The following is a 15782-nucleotide window of genomic DNA, read 5'->3' as shown; positions in this document are numbered from 1 at the left end:
ATGTGTGCGCGACGCGAATAATGTAGAACTTTGTGGAAGGCGTGCGGGCATAGACAAAGAAATTTCAACAAGAGCGGACACTCCCATAGAGCCCAGCGGCCGAATTGACTGTAGTACACCAAGCGGATGTTGTTGACTCTTTCCGGTTTCGGTTTTGGGCGCGCGCGTTTTGAACACCAGTTGATACACGCCGCGCCGGCTCCGCTGCTCGGCGCGGCATTCATTTTTTTTTCCGCTTCTGCTGAACCTCGCGTGGCCTTGGCGTGGAATCGTTTCATTATTAAGTAGAAATGATTGCGATTGACCTTTACAAGACTGCGCCGAATCTGTCAGGTGCAATTTCACAAAGAACGAAAGACGTCTTCTGAAATGTATAAATGTTTATGTTGCTCTATATAAATGCTCGTCCCGGGCTTCTTCTGCATTCATCCAAAGTTGTGGCACCAGGTAAGCAGCAGTCGTTGCCGTACGATGCTCCACCGGATGCCATCGGCTGAAAGTAAATTACAAGTACGTATCATTTCGGTATATTGACCTAACAGGAGTTTTGCGTGTAGAGGCGAAACGTGCGTAAGTGGTGAATGAGCGGCATTACAGATAAATTCACTTTTACGTACATTTCGCAGCAAAGACTCGTCCCAAACAATGCCATAAAATCTGAACATCCGATTTTCAAGCACCCCTCCTTTCCCGGGCATTATTTCCTGCACTGTAAGTGCACAAACACACGGGTGACTGCGCGTTTCCAAAACAACTTGGCCTCAGTCGACACGATGGTACAGAGTCGATCACACTTGTCCAGAGTGGCCCGGAGGCTGCTCCGCACTGCGCCTGCGACGCCTAGCGACAAGCACCGGGTTCGAGATGTGTTGGCCGATAGCGCCACGCGCGTGGACGCTGCGGCATTCGCGGGCGGCCAAGATACAGGCCTGCGTGATTTGCGGGTCGAGAGCACCGGCTTTTTGTCACTAGACGAGCACTGCCAGCCGAGCTGCGAGTGTGACACAGCTAGAATGCTGCGGCCTGTATCTTGGCCGCCCGCGAATGCCGTAGCGTCCACGCGCGTGGCGCTATCGGCCAACACATCTCGAACCCGGTGCTTGTCGCTAGGGCGTCGCATGCGGAGCAGCCTTCGGGCCACTCTAGACAAGTGTGATCGACTCTGTACGCCAAGTACACAAAGGTGGCTACAACACAGGCTCAGCCAGACCATGTTACACGCTCGCAGAATGCCTTCTAATCACACTCAAATCAGACTCGTGGGTACAAAGCCTGTTTTCAGTCGCTCAGAATACATAAATGTCATGTTCTTGAGCTCCTCCGTGTTATCTTTTACGCGTCCTGCCGGCGCATGCAACACTCCCGAGTTAACACTCTCGGCAATCGCTCGTCGCGTTTTCCAGAAGCGTGAGTACCGAAATAAGGTATATGTTGCCGGGCTATAAAATGCGTCACGAACTTGTCCCACTAAAATTCAGTACACGCAAAACTAACCTACTATGGCCGGCTTGCTTTTTTTGCTAACAGCTTCACAACCCCAGGCGCGGCTAGCAAGCCTCAAGATATCCCTAAAAGTTACGAATTACAATACTTTTTTGTGTCAGAGAATGCGTCACGAACATCGACCGGTAAGATTCAGTACACGCAAAACTGCGGCACACAGCCGAGCTGCTTTTTCGCTAACTGCGCCACTACGCTGAGCGTGGCCACTGTGCTTAAAAAGTACCCCAAAAAGTACTGAAATTAGTTACGATAATGTCTTGGGTCAGAGAAAGCGCCAGAACTTGTCCCGGTAAGATTCAGTGCACGTGAAACTGCGTCACACGGCCAAGGTGCTTTTCGTCAGAAAGCCAGGTGCGGCGAGCGTGCCCAAAAACTACCGAAATACGTTATAATTATGCTTGGGCTCAAAGAAAGCGTCGCAAACATCTCCCAGTACGAGTAATTAACTCATATTAACTAGGCTTGGACTGCGGAGCTGTTTTTCGATGACTGCGTCACTATATATGTTCAGTTTTGTGCAGTAAGCCTAAATGTGCTTGAAGTGCGTCGCACTGTCAAACAAAATTCCTCACCTTGCTGTAGTCCAGTAGTGCAGCGGTGCTGCACTAACACGGAACACAAGAGAACGCCGGGAGCCCAAAAAATGGGCTACATCCAAAAGAGACGGGTCGCCGAGCACGCGAGCTTCACATGCGCAGCCGGCCTGCGGCTTGGCTTCACATGGCTCACTCCTGCGGCTTGTCTGGCGCATGACGTATGCACGCGCGTCTGGCGTGCCGCTAGCTTGTTGCTAGGCAACGCAACAAAAAGTTGCAAAGTATAAGTTCATTTACACGCAAAAGTTTTTCACTTTTAGTGGGAAGGAATAAAAAAAATAAAACGTTGTCTGGAAGTTTATTTTACATTCTTTTTTTTTCTGATGGTCGCGTCAACTAACGTATGGTGTTGAAACTAGGCGTGACGTGTTTCCTGTAGCCAGTTTTTGAAGTGTCCCCTCTTGTTGAATTTCTTTCTCTATGGTGCGGGTCCCAGCGATTAGTCTGGAACATTCGACGACTGATGTATAAAAGCCGACGCGCTTGACCCGTTGATCAGATTTTCGACGATCGCCGACTGTGTTCGCCGCTCTCTTTGTGCTGACTCTTCGACAGACTTCGGCTGACTCTCGACAGACTCTTCAGCTGTTCAGCCTGTTTTGTGGGCACAGGTTCGCCCAATAAAAGCTACTTTTGCCTATCACAGTATTGCTACTGTGTTCTTTGACGTCACGACCACGTGACAATATGTTAGAAGTGTACCGTATTTATACGCCGACGCTTGTAACGCAGCTAAGATATTCGCCCACCCTTAGCGGAAACGTGCCGTATTAGGATGGCAGTGAAGACAAATGCCACAGTTTCCGCAGCATGCCCGCCATATGTTTCTATGGCACTGGCATAAGCGCGCCCATCTCTGTTTCTGTCCCCTCAAAGTGGACATGGCTACGTTATTGTCGCAAACTTGCCGATATTAACGATATTATTCATTACTGATAGAGAACAAACTGCTTCGATGTGCATAATGTACTCGCGAGAAGAAAATCGCGTTCGGCTTGCTCCGCCGGCCGCCATTTTTGTTTTGGTGTGCCGCACTGACAGTGGCAGCTACAGTTTACTAGAAGATTCTAGTACACTGTAGTGGCAGCTGCCTGCTTGTCATCCCGCAGCAAATGCAGTACGAAAAAAGAAAATGTTTCTTTTCGTGGGAAATTTAACCTGCGTTATGATCGCACCCCTGAATTGGCATCAATCTTTTTTTTTTTTTTGACAAAAGCAGTTCAATTATTATGCGAGTAAATACGGTGCTTTGTGCGCCAACGTATTTCTGAAATAGTCTATTTTAAGCTCAAATGCATTTCTCAACGTTGGTAAAAAGCGGTTCAGGGCACCTTTAATCGGTATTCACCTGTCAAGTACGTCTTGCGAGGGGAGATGCGCAGCGGCGCCCTTATCTGTACATGCCAGATATCGGCGCGCATGTCTGGGAGGTTTGGCGAGGCCCGGGCAAGTTGTGTGTCCGTCCACTTTAATAAACCTCCACATTTACCTCTGAACAAATATGGAAACCATGCAGATTTCTGCACGCCCTTCTGGCCGTTGCTAATGTATCAGCTGTTGTGGGTCCAAACACCAGAATTCTTTTCCTTTGAGCAAGGAAGAATAATATGTAATGATGTTCAATTAAAGGTGAGCAGCAGCGAACAGCCCGAGCTCTCTTGCATGAATCGTTGTCGTCATCTCCGAGCTGCTATCGGAAACACGAGGCGCGTCTGCTTCATTACATTTCCGTCCTGGGTGTGAAACAGCCATCCTGGCCATTCAGGGAGCAGAGAAGATGAGGGGGTCGAAATAAGGCTTCAGTCGGCTAACATTTTTCTACAATCGGACGCTGCCTGATGCCGATGCCAGGGGTGTGGTTCGAGCATAATTGTTTTGTTACTGGGTCTATAGAAATCAGTCACTTTGATAAGCATTTGTTCTACACGTTAAACATTTCCTTGGAATTCTAGCAACATCATGCACCATCTGAAATGACTGACTGACTCTTTGTCAAATTTGACAATTTTTGGCAGATTGGAAGTCTGCAAAAACCTTCGACTGCAAGTTTTGTCTAAACTGGCCTCCATTGCTCGTAGCACTTCTTCAATAAAAATATGCAGAATTTGCTCTTTGGTTTACTCGGCAATATAATTTTTAAATGACAGCAGCAGTGAAGACAGAGAAGCTTCTCTCAGGTTGTCAATTTTCCAATCTGACATATATAGGCTATTTTAACGATGTCTCAAAGAACAATCAATGCTCATGGGTGCATGTTAAGATCGTTTTCAGCTAATATTGAAGGGCAACTTTGTTTTCCCCAGAGTGGGTTGCTTTTATCCATCAGAGCTTCGACAACATATGTGCAAATTATTATGGCCAAAGTGAGTAGCTGTGTGTGGGAGTAGGGGTGAATGAACATGACTGAGTGCCGATGAGTGTGAACGTGAGTGAGTGCCCTGGAGTGCGAGTAGGGGTGAGTACCTGGGAGCAACAGTTTAGCTGATGGGATGAGTGTTAACATCAGTTAGTACAGAGGTCAACACTCGTGTCTAGAACAACGGAGCGTTGCGCTCGGGTCTGCATGAGCGACATCTGCCGTTTGAAACATCGGAGCATAGACGCCCACAAGCCAAGTTTCATCCTAGACGCCAGCGCTCGTTCCGATTTCACCTCCCACGGGTGTGCGTTTCCGCCGCTTCCTTACGCACCCTCGCTTAGCTCGCGATACGCGCGAAACGTTTCTTGTTTGCGACAGCGCCTCACGAGAAATTTATTTTGTGTTAACTGTCACAACAGCAATGTAAACACGAAAGGGTTGATGCCACCAGTGAAATTCTGCCGATTCACAAGAACATAGTACGAAAAAAGCAGACGGCACACATGGATTACTGCGGTGCGCCGAAAAAAAAGTAAGTAAACAACTGGCCAACGAAGCGAACTCGTTCATTGATAACTCGTGAGTGTATGGCGGTTTTTACATGCAATCCGCATGAATTTCATGCTTACTGGGTATATAATCCTTTTATACAAATAAAATTTTTCAGTTGTTAGACCAGCGCCTGTCTTCTTTCTCGTGTTTCGTTTGTGTGTGTGCTGCCCAAGAATGGCAACTACTTCTGTTGCATGCGCTAGCAGTGGCCGGATTTCACGCTTGCGAGAAATTGAATTTGTGCACGATGCATAGAACATGACCGGAGTTCATTCCTGCATCACCACTGCACCGATCAAGTTACTGGACGATACACACCCGTGTCTTGGTTGTGCCGGCACTGATGAAGGAGGAATGATTACTAAGGGCCAGACAATGAAATCTTTCTCACCTCAGTAAGGAAGCCTTCATTGCAGTGAGGCTACCTTATGTCACTCTGAAAGCTTCCTTACTAAGGCGCCCTCGGTGAAGGCTTCCTTGGTACTTCCTCAGCATAAGGAGCCAAGCAATGAAATCTTCCTTACCTCACTAAGGAAGCCTTTATTGCGGTGAGGCTACCTTATGTCACTCTGAAAGCTTCGAGGGGCCCTCGGTGAAGGCTTCCTTGGTGCTTCCTCGGCATAAGGTAACTCCAAAGCTACCTTCATGCGTCCTTACGCCGCTCCTGGCCCTGAACGAGCGCTTCACCTCACTGCTTAACCACGTGGCATTCGCTTGCGCATGCGCACTGTCGCCCACCTGCGGAGAAGCGCGAGCAGGGTACGTCTTGCCAGGCATGTTCGTTTCAGTCGTGCGGCATGAAAGCATTGCTAGGCGTTGCTAGGCGTTGCAAGACGCCGGCGTGCCAGCGTTGCTGGAGCACATCAAGTTTTGCACTGTAATGCGCAACTTTTTTTTAACTTTAGTAAACAAAACTAGAAGAAAGCGTCCACGCTTCTCTATATTAGCTATTCAATTTAAAGATTGTGCGACGATACAACATTTTTTAATAGAATAATGGTGTTCGCGGAAAGATTTGAAGAGATAATCTCGAACCCAGGCACGCGGCAACCGCTCCTTAGGTGAGGACGGGTGAAGGGAGCTTTCAGAGTACGCTTGCTTCCTCCATCGGTCCTTCGCTGTAAGGAGGCCTCACGTAAGGTTAGGAAGCGCTCGAAGGAAAGGAACGTTTTATTGTTTGGGCCTTAGCTGTAAAACATCGTGATCGAGCTAATGCTTATCTGCCGCACCTCAGACGAAGTAACATGTCACGTTTGGTGTTAGACACAAGCTGTGATAGCTGTTGTCCTAGCGTGGATAAAATGCGCAAATAGCTCTTTTTTTTTTCCACAAGCTTTTCAAAACACGAAATAGTCCATGTTTTCATATTTTGTGTTCCTGTAGTGAGTTTTCGCACGGAGTCGAAATTTTGTAAACTTGACAAAACTCGCTAAACAATTGAAAATTCTTAACATTTGCTGCAGCTGTACACTTTCTACGATTCTGAGGATGCAAGAGATGCGGTGAAAGCAATTTTTGAATCAACGGGATGAAGTGGTGTCTGAAAGGGTTAAGACGTATGGAAGTATACTTGTTCCTCGTTCTCACAAGCATCTTCAATAGTTCCCTAAAGTCTAGTACCTTTTCTAGCACTCGAAAGGTAGCATGAACATTGCCCATGCAAAAATCAGGTGCTAGATGTGCAGTTACTAACTGCTGACCTATATCTATCCTCTTCAGTGCGTCAGGTGTTTGAATCTATATGGGATTCCTCGCTTTCTGTTAGTGCTAAGAGCATTTTAATAAATGAACAGCATGACTTTGTGTGCCGACATTTCAGACTGTCAACAGTGTTCACCACTGCATCGACTTCCAAAAAGACATTTTTTCACTCTCAAACTGGTGCAGAAGCAATAAGTACTCTTAAATGCTTCCAACACTATGGCATTAAGTTATATGCACAAAACGCACCATGTGAAATTTTGATACACCCTACGTGATGCTCCACTTCTTAGGGTCGATGAAATGAAAGATCTTGGTGTGTACTTCGACAAAATGCTAAGCTTCTCTTCACATAGATAATTACACAAGATGCCCTTCACGCTCTTGGAATTGCATGATTTCCACTCACCTGCTGTGTTTCTGAAATTCTGCTGTGTGCCTCCAACTACTAGAGTATGCTTCTGTAGGAGGGGGGTGCAATGAGCAAATCTAATTCTGACCTCATTGAACGCATCCAGAATAAATTGATATCTATCTTAAAGCATCACTTTTGCCATTCTGGCGACCACAGTTGAGCCTTCTCAAGTATACTTCAACTCGCACCTCTAGATTCAAGTCTTAATAAATCACACCTTTTGTTCCTGTATAAGGTGGTCCATGACATTATACATTCCTTAAAGCTTCTTGATCATATTGCCACGTGCGTTTATTTCAGCTTCTAGCGACGCGAGGTACGCAGCTCGCGTCGCTGCGCCGCAGGCGGCGTCTCTTGACGCGTTTCGATCATGCACGCGAAACGTATAAAATGCGGGACCACCGCCTGCGCTGGCTCAGTCCGACGAACGCCCCAGACGCGCTTGCTGCTTTCGCCGTCACCGCGTTGTTCACTTGATTTCGGGCACAAGTTCGCCCATTAAACTCTTTTTACATCTAACCTCGACGCAGTGTTCCTTTCTGTCTGCCTGCGTGCCAGGTAGCTCACCGTGACCTACGTCACAATATGCATTTGTTTGTGCCGCATAGTATACCGGGTAGCATTCCACATTCGTTGCCTGGGCTTGTTACAAGATTGTGCTAATAAGACTCGACTCCAAAGCATACTTCAGAGTTCATTTCCTGTGTTTTGTGTATCTGTAGATAATCATGTAGGATTAACTCCCTTTTACTTTTCCGCGTTTCCTTTTTTTCCTATTTGTTTCTCTATCTTCCATTTTTTTGTCTACTACATTCATGTTTTTAGTACATTTTGTCTCACATAGTGCTCGTTAAGTGCACCTGTACAAAGGCTCTCTAGCTGTTCCTGGGCACTACAATAAACATTTGAATGATTGATTATTATCGTAGTATGAAATTGTGCTGTTTAAGTATGTACTAGTATACTATTTCAGTGCAGTAGCTTATGTGCAATTAAAAAAAAGGCATGAATTAAAAAGAGAGAGAGAAAATGATAAATGAAAGGTAGGGAGATTAACCAGGACTGAGCCCGGTTGGCTACCCTACACTGGGGAAAGGGAAAGGAGGACGGAAAGATTAAAAGAAGAGAAAGTCCACTGGGGATATCAGTCGGTCACTCAGTTTGGATCACAGACGCTGACTCAATCCGATATCTTTTGTGGCCTTTTGTAGCTGCGACATGCGAGGGCATGGTCCCAAGATCTAGTTCAAGGTGAACGGCTTTCCATCTAGCTGATTGAGAGCTGTGCAGAGGTCTTGCCTTTCATCTTCAAAAGATGGGCAGTAGCACAGTAGGTGTTCTATGGTTTCCTCGACACCGCAGGCATTGCACTCGGCGCTATCAGCCATTCCAATCAAAAATGCATATGCATTGGTGAATGCGATGCCCAAACGTAAGCGGCACAGCACTGTTTCCTCATTTTGCGGAAGACCTGGTAACAGCCGCAATTGCATAGAGGGATCGGGGGAATGCAATCGATGTTGAGTGAATTCAGGTGTGTGCCACTTTTCCAATGTCAAAAGAGTGCGCTAGCTTGCCTAAGTGTTGGGCTGCGTCGGTCCACGATAAAGGTATAGAAATAAGGGTTGCTCCTTCGTGGGCTTTCCTAGCAGCTTCGTCAGCGAGGTCGTTGCCGGAGATACCGCAACGACCAGGCAGCCACTGAAACACGACGTCGTGTCCTTTCATGACCATGTGATGGTGCATTTCTCGTATCTTCTCGACACGAGTTGTTCACATGACCCGCGACGAAGAGATGACAGAAGACATTGTAAGGCCGCCTTTGAATCGCAGAATATTGCCCACCGATTAGCCGGTTGGTTATTAATATAATCAACAGCACCTCGGAGGGCAACAAGCTCCGAACCGGTCGATGTTGTCAAGTAAGAAATCTTGTATTGGATGCTTAGTGATCGTGATGGTATAACCACTGCGCTGGTGGAGCTGGTCTGAGTAGAAGAACCATCCGTATATATGTGGACTCGATCAAAGTAGAAAGTGTGCATACAATCCAGAGCTGCTTGCTTCAAGGCCAAGGTAGGCAGGACGGTCTTCTTTCTTATCCCTGGAACCGTAAGACGCACTTGAGGTTGTTTTAAACACCACAAAGCTGAGGTTGAACATGCTGAGGGTGTGAAGCCCGATGGTAAGGAGGCACGATGGATGCTGACCTTGTTGGAGAAGAACGCCTGGGGTCGTCGTTCTGGCATGAATTAAGAAAGTGCAATAATATGCTATGTGCCTGATCATATGCATTGTGCTATTAATTTCTTCTGAGTTTTAATAATGGCTGGCTACTGTATGTAGTGTTGTGCAATAAAATAATATGCCACAGCAATTATTGCGTGCCTTGCAGAACAAATTGAATATATTTCTCAGTCAAAACATCATGGCAGGCTGAAAACAATAAACTGCAATTTTTCTTTTTGTGGTGACGAAGTGTGTAAATTGTGAAAATAACCTGTTTATATATTTCTGATACTATGCAAATGAGCTGCTCCCATACATTCGAATAAGTGCTTCAATAGTATGACTTTGCAAAGGACAACGAAAGACTCCTATCAAAACCCTCTAATTCTCAAGCTTGTATTATCTGACGGTATGTCAGTTCATTAATGTAAAGAAAGGCAAACTTGATATGTGGAAACCAGTTACAATATAACATGGCCCTTGCACTGTGAAAATGTTTTGTAGCAATACACTCAACGTGAAGGCCTCCGGATGCGGTGTTGATGCATCAAAACAACCTAGAATAATGGAGGTGCTCCATGGGCTAGATTTGGCAGAATCAAAAATTGGGGGGAGACAAGATACGAATTACATACATTTTAGCTATTCTAGTTTTTCTTTTTTTCTGTGAGTGCTACAGGTGTTTCAATTTCGCTTTGCTGATTTTCTCAGAACCCACTTTTACACGTTTCTCTCATGCACCAACAAGCATAATTATATTGACATGGATGATTTATCTGTATCCGGTTACCGTATTTCACCGGCTAAAAAATGTTAAACGTTATCGCTCGGTGCAGGATGCGCCTGAACGTATCGCAAGTTTCGCGAATGCTATCGATGGTTCTGTCTGTTGTCGACGAACATTGCTAATCTGATTGCATACGCGACACGAATTGTGTTGTAGTTTCTGGAAGGCGCGCGGGCACCAGCGAATAGGCTGTAACTTTCGACGACTGACGTATGCAAACCGACGCGCTTGACCCGCAGATGAGATTTTCTACGATTGCCGACATTGCTCGCCGCTATCGTTGCGATTGAGCCGGCACTATTTATTTACCGTCACTAATACGTGGCAGTGTTTCCAACACAGATTTTTTTCAGTTATACATTGCACGCCTAATTCTTACATAGTTGGCTGTGCAATAAGCTACCAAAAAATGAAATGGTACAACAGTTTTTGATATATGGCATCGTCGTGCAGGTATTTGCAAAGCGATCTTGCACAGACAGACGACGCGCGTGCGCTGATGTCGATATTTTGTACACTATTCTTACTTCAAAAATAAAAACAAACTTGCGGCAGGTGTATATTCATTATTCAAACGTGTTTTTTATATCTAAAAGCACATACAGATCACTAACTTATTGTTTCAAGCTTAGTTTACAGCAGGTTGTTTTAGGCCGAACTTTGACGGATGAATACGGAATAGTCCAGCAACAGTGCGCCGCAGCCGAGGAGCGAGCTTCGGCGCGCGTCTCCAGTGGTTGCGCGCCCTTTCCCTCCAGCCGAAGCGAAGCGACGCGTTCGCTTGCCAGCGCGCGCCGAAGCTTTCGGCGCGTGCCAGTGGTTGGGGCATATTAGGAAGCGCTCGAAGGAAAGGAACGTTTTATTGTTTGGGCCAAGCTACTTTCATGCGTCCTTACGCCGCTCCTGGCCCTGAACGAGCGCTTCGCCTCACTGCTTAACCACGTGACGTTTGCTTGCGCATGCGCGCTGTCGACCACCTTCGGAGAAGCGCGAGCACGGTACGTTTTGCCAGGCACGTTCGTTTCAGTCACGCGTGCGGCATGGAAGCGTTGCTAGGCGTTGCACGACGCCGGCGTGCCAGCGTTGCTGGAGCACATCAAGTTTCGCACTGTAATGCGCTACTTCTTTAGGTTTAGTAAACAAAACTAGAAAAAAGCGTCCACGCTTCTCTATATTAGCTCATCAACTTAAAGGTTGTGTGACGATACAACCTTTTTTATTGAATGGTGGTGTTCTGGTGTTCGCCTAAAGCTTTTAAGGGGACCCTGAAACGATTTTGGCGATTTTCTACAAACGTACTGAGTCGTTAGAGTAGGTTCTTCTGATCATTAATTGATGCATCTAAGTGCTCTGCGTAAAGCGTGTAATTTATTATAAGGTTTTAAAAATACACATCACTGCCGATCGCAGCGCACTGCTCGGCGGAATTTTAAGCCGCCCCTACCCATATGATGCAAATAACCCATATTACGTCACATGGGCGAGCTATCTGATTGGCTGACCAGGGCGCGTGGTGAGTGAGTGAGTGAGTGAAACAACTTTATTTTGTCCACTATAGGCGTAAGTAAACTCCACGCCACCTGGCTAGGCCCACTCGGGGACCATCAGGTGGAACCTGACGGCCCTGTCGCGAGCCCTCTGGACTGCCAGGATTTGAGAGGTCGGATCCTGGGCCCTAATTAGCTTCATCATTTCCTCGTGAGTGAAAGGGGGACCGGCAGAGGCGCAGCCCCACAGGACATGTTCAAAGTCCGCATAATCACCACACAGGGGGCAGTCCGGGCTTGGGAATCGTTCGGGGTACATTGTGTGCTGCCCCGCGGGGCTCGGGTAAGTGCCTGTTTGCAGAAGTCTGAGAGTGACTGCCTGGGCCCTGCACAGCGAGGAGTGCGGCGAAGGTAGGACTCTTCTTGACAGATAATTGTATTTGCAGATTTCGTTGTACGAGCAGAGAGGCTCGGGTCGCACAGGAGAGGACGCGTTGCCCGGCGCACGGTCAGTCAAATCTCGTGCAGCCGAGTGCGCCTCCTCGTTGGGGTTGATCGAGGCACCCTCAATGGTTCCAAGGTGCGCAGGGAACCAGGCCAAAGAGTGATATTTCATGTCTTTGGCACTTCGGATGATACGTAGGGCCTGGGGAGCCACCATTCCCATCTGAAAGGCCCTGACAGCGGCCTTGGAATCTGAATAAATCGTGTCATGTACACTGTCCGTCAATGCAAGAGCAATAGCAACTTGCTCTGCAACGCTGGATTTAGAAGTGCGGACGGTAGCGCAGCTAAGGATTTTAGAATCACAGTCGATGACCACTGAGGAGAAGGCCTCTTCTTGAACGTACGAAGCAGCGTCTACGAAGCATGTTCGGTCCTTGTTCAAGCGGGCACTGGCGAGCAGAGCTTTACCCCTGGCTCGTCTTCGTCCTTCGTTGTAGGTGGGATGCATATTTCGTGGCTTCCGGTGTATGTAAATCTTGGACCTGACGTCGCTGGGCAGCTTCACAGCGTCGAGACTGACGACCATGGGGTTACGTCCCAGTTTGCCAAGTATGGCTCGGCCCGCTGGGGTACCGGAGAGTCTGACAAACTGGGAAAATTCTTGGGCTTCAACGATTTCTTCGAACGTGTTGTGAATTCCCAAATTGAGGAGGTCTTTTGTGTGCGTTCGGATGGGAAGGCCGAGGGCAAGCTTGAAGACTCTTCTGATTAGGGCATTGATCTTGTTGCGCTCCGATACGAGCCAGTTGTGCATAGCCCCTGAATAAGCGAGGTGGCATAGCACGAAGGCGTGGATAATCCGGATCAGATTGTCTTCCTTGATTCCGCAGTACCTGTTGGCGATTCTTCGGATCAGGCCGAGGGCGCTTTCGGTCTTGGAACAAATGCGTTTGAGGGCGGCTCCATTGGCCCCGTTCGACTCGATAAACATTCCTAGGACCCTGATAGTGTCTACCCGCGGTACTGGGGAGCCCTTGCCGGTGAATAATGTAATGTGGCTCTCTGTTGCTGGCTTCCAGGACCGGTGTGAACCGCCTCTGGGCCTCTTCTTGTAGAGCAAGAGCTCGGATTTAGCGGGCGAGCACCTTAGCCCGGTGGGGATAAGATACCGCTCCGTCACATCGATGGCCTCTTGCAAAGCACCCTCGACCTGCCCTTCACATCCACTGGAGCACCAGATGGTGATGTCATCCGCGTAGATCGTGTGGTTAATGTTGGGGATTTTGTTCAAGGCCCTCGACAGGTTGATCAGGGAGATGTTGAACAGTGTCGGGGAGATCACCGCCCCCTGAGGTGTTCCCTTTGGCCCCAGCTGGATTTCGTGGGTCAAAAACTCGTCAATCTTGAGTCTAGTGGACCTTGAGGAAAGGAAGGATCGCACGAAATTGTACGCCCGTTTGCCGACGTTACACTCTGTCAGGCTCTTGAGAATAAAGGCGTGCGATATGTTGTCAAAAGCCTTTTCCAGATCCAAGCCGAGAATTGCCTTAGTGTCGGCGGAGGTAGAGTCAATGATCTGGTGCTTGATCAGTCTCATGGCGTCCTGAGTCGAAAGCCCCGACCGAAAGCCAATCATGTTGTGTGTATAGCATTCGTTAGACTCGAGATGGTCAGTGAGGCGGTTAAGCATGGCGTGCTCGGCCATCTTTCCAACACACGACGTCAGGGAGATGGGCCTTAGATTGTCGATGCTCGGCGCCTTACCTGGCTTCGGTATGAGTACTGTGTAGGCTGCTTTCCAGCTCTTGGGAATGAGGCCGCTGCACCAGATATCATTCATCTTGCGCGTAAGAAACTCGATTGAGGCGTCGTCGAGATGCTTGAGCATTTTGTTGGTGATCCCGTCGGGCCCAGGGGCAGATCTGCCGTTGAGGGATGCGAGAACTCGCTTGACCTCAGCCACGGTGAAATCCTCGTCCATAGATGGTACGTCACGCCCTTCGTACTCGGGAAACTGGGGGGGCACCGGATCGTCCGTGGCCGCCAGGTACTTGTCTATGAGGTGCTCCATGACTGCCTCATCTGGAGTCGAGTCGGTGGCCAAATGGACAGCTTTCGCCAAAGCTCTCTTCTGGTTGGACTTGGTGTTGCAATCGTGCAGTAGGTGCTTAAGGAGACCCCAGCTTTTACCGTTCTTGAGCTGGCCCTCCACCGAGTCGCACAGCTCGTCCCATTGCTGCTTGCATAGCACCTTGCAATGAGCCTCTATCATCTTGTTTATATCGGAGATTTTCTGGTGGTCGATAATTTTTCCAACTTTATGGGGAACAAATGGTGCTCGTAATAGTTGGAATGTTAGTTACCTTGTTTTTGTAAAAAGAAAATAACTTAAAGAGAATACACAAGAATAGTTTTTTAGTACACTTCAGCACTTCCGGCACACAGCAAGTGTCGTCTGCTTGTGTTACAACGTACTCCATTTTGACGAGAGCTCCGCGGTCAGAGTCGGTCTCAGTCTTTTCGCGAGCATTATGATTCGACTTTGTTGCCTTGTGGACTGCAAACCTAGCGACCTGCAAACCGCGAGTCCAGTATTAGGGCAAACGCAAGCGCAAGGGGACAGGGTCTGGCCGCTTGACTGTGCCGGGATGAGCAACGAGATGAGCAGAAGGGCAAATGTGAACGGTCTGCACAGTGCAGCCACCTGGTGGCACAGAGCTCAACCATACACAGTAGCAGCAACGAAGTGTATTCTTTGCTGCTGGTGTGTATTTTTCGCAGGAGTGTAATCATCAACACGTTGATTTATAAATGTTTAAAATGCTTTACACTTGGTTAAAGCAATATTAGCGCTTTGTTTGACTGGTTAAGCGCTCTGGTTAAGCGCTTTGACTGGTTAAGCGCTCAAGTGTCTGGACCGTGCAGACCGATCAGGCTGCTCACGTACGTCTACGCTAAAGTTCCTTCATCAGCTTGAGTTTATGCCTCCAGTCATTTGCCGAAATGACCAGCTTGCCTGTTTTTAGCAGAGTACCGGACACGTTCGGCGCTACGACAGAATGCTCGCAACGCACGCAGCTTCGATAGCTCTCGGTCGACGGCCAAGCGGCTAGCGGAGAGGTCTCGCGCGGGAGGGGGCGTGCTCCTAAACAACCGGAAGTGAGCGATGTGACGTCGCATCGTGACGCTGGACCAGTGAAGGCGGAGCTTAGCGCCGCTCGCTCGGCGAGCGAGTTGAGGAGGAAAAGCATAGCTAGGGAGGAGGGTAACTTCTAATCGCTTGCAGCTCCATTAATACGTAACGCTTCACTTAAATTGTGGTGCGAATGTTCTACTTAAGCTGTACCCTACGCGCCTACAAAATTTGTCCGAACCGTTTCAGGGGCCCTTTAAGAGATAATTTCGAACCCAGGCATGGCGGCAACCGCTCCTTACCTGAGGACGGGTGAAGGGAGCTTTCAGAGCACGGAGGAAGGAAACTAAGGAGAGGCCCTGATGTCACTCTTTGTGAAGCAAAAGTGAAGCCGGAAGTTGGCGTTGCTCATGGCGATGCTCCGCCTTTTGTGCCACCCTCCTCTCTTGTTTACATCTTTCGCGAAACCACGCCGCGTTGCGCGTGGTTTCGCGCGCGGGGCGCGCGCGCTCGCGCAACATCCGGCAGAGCACGGTGCAGGTAACACAGCGCAACAAGACACGGTGACTAACG

The sequence above is a fragment of the Dermacentor albipictus genome, chromosome 1, assembly GCF_038994185.2.
Source record: "Dermacentor albipictus isolate Rhodes 1998 colony chromosome 1, USDA_Dalb.pri_finalv2, whole genome shotgun sequence".
NCBI lineage: Eukaryota > Metazoa > Arthropoda > Arachnida > Ixodida > Ixodidae > Dermacentor > Dermacentor albipictus.
Note: the sequence above shows the minus strand (reverse complement) of the source record.